Source organism: Diabrotica virgifera, chromosome 3 (genome assembly GCF_917563875.1).
Source record: "Diabrotica virgifera virgifera chromosome 3, PGI_DIABVI_V3a".
Taxonomy (NCBI): domain Eukaryota; kingdom Metazoa; phylum Arthropoda; class Insecta; order Coleoptera; family Chrysomelidae; genus Diabrotica; species Diabrotica virgifera.
The window spans coordinates 149,088,274-149,093,775 of NC_065445.1; the positions used below are offsets into that span (position 1 = coordinate 149,088,274).

The 5,502-nt window shown below is 30.4% G+C and overlaps 1 long non-coding RNA gene across 1 annotated transcript; it reads right to left on the reverse strand.

Annotated features, from left to right (window-relative positions):
- Positions 1-706: 706 nt before the first annotated feature.
- On the reverse strand, positions 707-5,502 carry LOC126881350 (uncharacterized). The gene is made up of 2 exons (XR_007696810.1): positions 4,351-5,502; positions 707-4,240 (listed from the first exon to the last, which is right to left on the reverse strand). It is a non-coding gene; the product is annotated as an uncharacterized LOC126881350 (long non-coding RNA).

A 5,502-nucleotide genomic window follows, 5' to 3' on the forward strand; every position in this document is an offset into this window, starting at 1 on the left:
GAAAATTCGTTGATTGTCAGAGCCATGTTTAATATTTTTATATCTTGTTTTATGTCGCTTTTTCCCTCTTTTATTTCCTCGTCAATTTTTTCCTCTATCTCCTCGTCACTTTTTTCCTCTTCTACTTCTTCGTCGCTTTGTTCTTCCTCTATTTCCTTGTCGATTGGTTGGTGTATTGAACTTGGAACTACTGTTCTTAAGTTTACAGCTTGAAATGAGCGTATAACCTTGTCTTCCAAAAGAATCAGAGACACGAAAGCATAAATTCAACAGTCTTTACGAGGTATAGTAAATATATATATGTATGTAAAATATTATGTCAAAAATAGTAAAAATATAGTAAATTGCAATAAAGAAATCATTATATCAATCAATATAAATCACCATAAAAATCAGTAGATAAATCAAATTCATGAATAAAAAGTCGGTACGATAAAAATATATGCTAGTAAATATATAAAAATCATATTGTAACGAAAAAGCGATGGACTACCCCATCTAATTGAAACAATATTCGAAAATATTACCTCAACTAACCAAGATAGCCATCGTTACACCCTTAGCTTAGCTCAGTCACTCAGGTGTGTGTTCGTCTTGTCCTAACCTTAGATATGAACTCTGAGAATTGGAATGGAAGCAAACAAAACATAGTTTTTAACTAATCATGTTTATTGTTCATAAAGATATAATAAATAAAATGACTCAGTAAATTGCATTAACAAATGTATTTAAATTCTTGCCAAAAACTAACAATTCTGGATTATACTTATGGCTTTTGGTAGCTGATGGTATCTTCTTGATGTCGTATGGTACTGCTGCTGGTTCTGCAACGGGCTCTGGGGTTGTAGGTGTTGTATTCCACCAGGCCTACGGATGTTGGTCGTTGCAGTCTTGGTTATGTGGTTGCAGCCCTGATGACATGGTCCTCGTTGTTGTATCGCCGGCGATTTGAGGGTTGTTGAAACTCCCGGAGGAAGAAAAGTGGTTTCTTTCCAAAAAACTATAAAATAGAGACACATATCAATCATCAAGAAGAAAAACCAACGTGTGCCATCTGCCGTTCTAATCGTCAGAAAGAGTAGCAGATGACAAGAATAAATCAAATGAAATTTAGATGAGAATAGTTAAAATTCTGATTACTAAACGTGCATACATGTAAATTAAAAGATAATTATATTTGAAACTAAAATATCAGAACACATGGTCTGACATTGGAAGTTAGGTTAGATAAAAAAACAATATAAAAACTGTTAGATGGAGAAATATAATTACTGTAAGAAATTATTATAAAAAACTATTTGTAGCTCACCCCAAGAGGAAGATGATTTGTTGAAATAGAAATGATTTATTTTTCGAATTACATGCCTTTTTAAGGATTAATTTTTCCCTTCCAGTGTATGTCAGGGAGTAGGGGGTCAAGTCGATGAAGTGACACTGTCATTGAAAACGACGTTTAAAATGACAACCAAGTACTATGAAGTAGCGGCATGTTCCGTATTGAAAATGCAGATATTTGGAGAGTATGAATATACGAGGTATGTTCAGTATGATGATTTAAATGAAAGAGATATATTAAATAGAAGATAATAAAAAAGGATAATAAAATGATAATCAAAGAGGATAATAAAAGAGCGCCAACCAATTTTTAAAGGGGGAAATGGGTAAACCAAATAGAAGAAGATAATTATTAATGAAATATTAAAGAAAATAAGGTAAAATAATTATTTAAAAACAAAATATCAAAGATGTGACGTTTGTAACGTTACACACTCCTCTCACCCATCAGAAAAATTTTGAACACACGTGAGAAATTTTTCTCACAGAAAACAGGAATGTTACACACTCCCTCCACTCATCAGAAAAATTTCGAACACAGGTGAGAAATTTTTCTCAAGGAAAACAAGAAATCAAAGTTCTAACCAGAAATAAATATACCTATGCAGTAGTAATCGTTCAAAACAAATCAAAAATAAATACTCATAATAAAGTAATTATTAAGTCAATGTATATAGTTAATTTAAATTATTAATCATAAAAAATTTTAAAGTACCAAAATAATTTTCAGATGTTACTCTGGGGAAAATAAAAATATTACCCAATGAATTGTAGCATTCATCACACTATAAAATATTTATTATAAATAAATGACATCAGAGAATATCTATCTCTGGGTAAAAAAAATAAATGTACTTTAAAAAAGTATGAAATTAATTCAAAATTATAAAGACTTATCGTATAAAGTGTAAGTAATAATCAAATTTAACTAATAATCCAAAAGTAAGTAAGTATTCACAGTCAAATAATGTAGACATAAAAAATGAATTGCATTGCAAATATTCTGGCATTTATATAAAATAAAAGACATATAATAACCAAATTTAAGTAAATATAAGGGATATCACATCCTATATAAAATAAATAAATAGCTATTGGAGCTACTAACAACAACTGAATCTCGAACAAAATAACAAGTACTCGGATAACAAGTACCTAAAGTAAGGTAATAATATAATAATCAATATGATAAGGTGAGTAAAAGCATATAAGTAGATAAAGATAACATAAGTATAATAATGAAAAGAAATGCAAGTGCAACTATAGATAAACTATTAAAAAAAAATAAGTACTAACTATATGGAAAGCCAAATAAGACAAAGTTCTACACCAAAGGGTTTGAAAAAACTGCATAAAACCAGTCCTAAAAGACTTAACCAATAAGTTAATAAAGAGAGAGAGATAATGATACATAATGCAAATGCTACTTCCATCAAATGCATACCAGGGATCTACACTAAAGAACAAAATATATGTATAAAAATGCATAAATATGATTTGCAAAGATGGAAAATAACAAATGCTAGTAGCTAAACTACAATCATACTTCAAAGCGCCACAATTCTACACCAGATTTCTAAAAGTAGATATGCATAGAATTGTTTGAACTCCAAAAGAAAAAATTTATAAAAGACATCATCCTAAAAATAATATACAGCATTAAACTGTATATCAACAGTCATTAAGACCAAAAAAACGGAACTCAGACTCAATAGATCTGGCCCAACCCTATGGATAACTTATATGTACCCTAGGAAAAAAAAACACTAGGTGTCTATGCAGCTATATATATAAGCCATACACAACTTATAAGTGCCGGATGAGGCTTTCATGCTAATCTGTATCAAAAATCAGTACAACACCCAAAATAAAATAATAAAACAATAATATATAGATAAATAGGGCATTGTTAAATAAAAAAGATGTTAAATATAATGTTTATCATAATTAATATAAGTGCAATAATGCAAAAAATTGAAAAATGTAAAATATCATGCTTTACGAACAAAAAATTTTTTGAGATTCAACACAAGAAGAAGAAGAATGATTTAAATTAATATTCTGAATACGTAAAGAAGAAGAATAAGAATAAAATACCTCAATGAAAGAAAAGAACTTGAAAATTGTCCTAGTCTTTACTATACAAGTAAAGTAGTATATACCATCCGAACAGAAAGTTCGACGGAAACAACAAAATTTTTGGTAGTTGTACAAAATTGGTAATAAATATATGAAAACAACTAGGAAATATAAGAATAAGTAAAAAGTAATTGAAAATAAGTAATAAAACAAGATTTAAATGCACTTTAGAGTACACAGTAGTATGTGTAAAAAGAACGTAGAAGAAATAGTACGTATAAAAAGGACAGAAAATATGACAATAAATGGAAAAATTCTCTTGGGTTTTGGAAAGTTACAATAAAATAAGAAAGTAATTAAAGAAGAACTACCAAAAAAAACTGGTTGAATTGAAAAAAAACAGGAAAAATGCCATGTGGACATTACTATCAAGGTCCTAACATAAAAATTAGCCAAAAAAAGTAGGGAAAAAGTATCAAAATGTTAAAAATACCAATATTTGCAACTGTAAATGTATTTTAAATCAATTATGCTGAAATATATAATTAAATTATTGAAACTGGTAATACTTTTTGACCCATAACATGTGAAAATATATAAAAATTAGTCAAAAAGTACCAAAATAGATAATATATATAGATTTACTGCAAAAATTGAATATAAAAATGAAATATAAGAAAATAGTATTTATTAATGCTTGTTGTCTGCTACCAAACCACACACTCACAGCTCGATTCTTCGGATAAGACAAGTGCGTTGGTGCGCCAGTGTAACGAAAAACGCGTTGGACTACCCCGCTAATTGAAACAATATTCGAAAATATTACCTCAATCAACTAAGATAGCCATCGTCACACCTGGCCCCACGTTGGGCGCCAGTGTAACGAAAAAGCGATGGACTACCCCAGCTAATTGAAACAATATTCGAAAATATTACCTCAACTAACCAAGATAGCCATCGTTACACCCTTAGCTTAGCTCAGTCACTCAGGTGTGTGTTCGTCTTGTCCTAACCTTAGATATGAACTCTGAGAATTGGAATGGAAGCAAACAAAACATAGTTTTTAACTAATCATGTTTATTGTTCATAAAGATATAATAAATAAAATGACTCAGTAAATTGCATTAACAAATGTATTTAAATTCTTGCCAAAAACTAACAATTCTGGATTATACTTATGGCTTTTGGTAGCTGATGGTATCTTCTTGATGTCGTATGGTACTGCTGCTGGTTCTGCAACGGGCTCTGGGGTTGTAGGTGTTGTATTCCACCAGGCCTACGGATGTTGGTCGTTGCAGTCTTGGTTATGTGGTTGCAGCCCTGATGACATGGTCCTCGTTGTTGTATCGCCGGCGATTTGAGGGTTGTTGAAACTCCCGGAGGAAGAAAAGTGGTTTCTTTCCAAAAAACTATAAAATAGAGACACATATCAATCATCAAGAAGAAAAACCAACGTGTGCCATCTGCCGTTCTAATCGTCAGAAAGAGTAGCAGATGACAAGAATAAATCAAATGAAATTTAGATGAGAATAGTTAAAATCCTGATTACTAAACGTGCATACATGTAAATTAAAAGATAATTATATTTGAAACTAAAATATCAGAACACATGGTCTGACATTGGAAGTTAGGTTAGATAAAAAAACAATATAAAAACTGTTAGATGGAGAAATATAATTACTGTAAGAAATTATTATAAAAAACTATTTGTAGCTCACCCCAAGAGGAAGATGATTTGTTGAAATAGAAATGATTTATTTTTCGAATTACATGCCTTTTTAAGGATTAATTTTTCCCTTCCAGTGTATGTCAGGGAGTAGGGGGTCAAGTCGATGAAGTGACACTGTCATTGAAAACGACGTTTAAAATGACAACCAAGTACTATGAAGTAGCGGCATGTTCCGTATTGAAAATACAGATATTTGGAGAGTATGAATATACGAGGTATGTTCAGTATGATGATTTAAATGAAAGAGATATATTAAATAGAAGATAATAAAAAAGGATAATAAAATGATAATCAAAGAGGATAATAAAAGAGCGCCAACCAATTTTTAAAGGGGGAAATGGGTAAACCAAATAGAAGAA